Raw genomic sequence first — 2,500 nt, forward strand, 5'->3', positions numbered from 1 at the left:
GGCCTTGATACTGCCTGTTTTGCTTTATGGAAGCGAAGCCTGGACGCTATCTAGTGCCTTAGAGTCACGCCTTTTGTAACAAGTCCCTACATTGGATGATCAGGTACAGTTTGCAGGACCATGTGTCCAACCGACGACTTCACAGTGAGACTGGCAAGGGACCTGTTACTTGCATAATTCGGGACCGCTAACTTAGTCTATATGGGCACCTAGCTCGTTTCCCTGTGGATGACCTTGCCCATCAGGTTGTCTCTTTACGAGATAATCCTGCGTGGAGGAGGCCTATGGGAAGACCTCGGAAGTCGTGGCTTTGGCAGCTTGACCAGACCTGTCGTGAAGAACTAGAGATGGACCTGGCGACTCGCCATGAGGGGCCCCCGTGGCTGGAAGCGAAGGGTGGATGCGGCTATGCGCCCCTGTCGGCGTCGGCCCCTTTGATGATGATGATATTATGTATGTATATATATACATTTGTATATATATATATATATATATATATATATATTTATTTATTTTTTTTTTTTTTATGTATATGTGTTTGTACATATGTATATATTTACATACATATGTATGTGTGTGTGTGCTTGTATATATGTATATATTTATATACATATGTATATTTGTTTATGTGGGTGTGTATTATTTAAATCTCAATCCATAATAAGGAATAAGTACAATAAAAATAACATACATACTAAACATGACTAAATATATTTGCATCGCCCTCCCAACACCCTCCCAGCAACTGCACTGCACGAACTTCTAATCATTCCACTAGACGGAATTTCCTGTCCCATGCTAAAAGGATTATTTGGGACTGTAACAAAAGGTCCACATTTGTTTGGTATTATTTATCTTTTATTTATCTGAATATTTATTTATACACATTTATCTGAAATTATATTAATTTACAAGCCAAACGAAGAATCAACATCCAACAAAATTATCCCACCTTCTAGGGAAAAAGAAATGTCTATAGATGCACGAAGAGGTGAAAAAAAGTGAAAACACGTCGGCCAGACCCAGTAACTGTACAACTGTAACAAAATATACACATTTAATTATATTAATTCACAAGCCAAACGAAGAATCAACATCCAACAAAATTATCCCACCCTCAAGGGAAAAAGAAATGTCAATAGATGCATAAAGAGTTGGAAAAAAAAAGTGAAAACACGTCGGCCAGACCCAGTAACTGTACAACTGTAACAAAATATACACATATATCTGAAATTATATACATTCACAAGCCAAACGAAGAATCAATATCCAACAAAATTACCCCACCCTCAAGGGAAAAGAAATGTCTATAGATGCACGAAGAGGTGAAAAAAGTGAAAACACGTCGGCCAGACCCAGTAACTGTACAACTGTAACAAAATATACACATTTATCTGAAATCATAAACATTCACAAGCCAAACGAAGACTCAACATCCAACAAAATTATCCCACCCTCAAGGGAAAAAGAAATGTCTATAGATGCATAAAGAGTTGAAAAAAAAAAAGTGAAAACACGTCGGCCAGACCCAGTAACTGTACAACTGTAACAAAATATACACATTTATCTGAAATTATATTCATTCACAAGCCAAACGAAGACTCAACAACCAACAAAATTACCCCACCCTCTAGGGAAAAAGAAATGTCTATAGATGCATAAAGAGGTGAAAAAAAAGTGAAAACACCTCGGCCAGACCCAGTAACTGTACAACACCACGTCCCAGTTATGTGGACGGCGTCTCCTCCTCCGCGACCTTCTCGCTTTCGCTCAAGGTGAGGTGCTCGACCACAGCTGTTCTTTGGCAATTCTTTTACGCAATGCCAGATTCATCTTCTTCATCTTCTATTTGCTGTTAATGATGTTATCATCATTATCATCATTGTCTATTGTCATTATTATTGTTATCGTTATTGCTATTGTTGTTGTTGTTATTGTTTTTATTACTATTGATAGTATTGTTATTATTATTATTATCGATATTAGTGTTATCATTATCATTATCATTATTTTTATTACCATCTTTATTATTACTATAATTATTGTTATTATTATTAATGCCATTGCTGTGTTTATTACTGTTTTTAGTTCTAATATTATATTTTTATCACCATTATCATTATTTTTTCATTAATGTTATTATTATTATTGTTATCATTAATATTCTTTTTATCATTAATGTTATCAATGTTCATTATCATCATTGTTTTTTTTAGCAGTAGTAGTATTTCTGTTGTTGGTGCTATTGCTATTATCGTTTAAATTATTATCATCATTATCATCATCATAATTATTGTCGTTATTATTATTATCATTATCATTATCATGATCATTTTTATTACTATTATTATCATCATTATTATTATCATTATTATTATCATTATCATTATTATCATTATTACCATTATATTTATCATTACTACTACTACTATTACTATTATTATTATCATCATCATTATCATCATTTTTATCATCAATATTATCATCATCACTAATATCA

This window comes from Penaeus vannamei, chromosome 18 (genome assembly GCF_042767895.1).
Source record: "Penaeus vannamei isolate JL-2024 chromosome 18, ASM4276789v1, whole genome shotgun sequence".
NCBI lineage: Eukaryota > Metazoa > Arthropoda > Malacostraca > Decapoda > Penaeidae > Penaeus > Penaeus vannamei.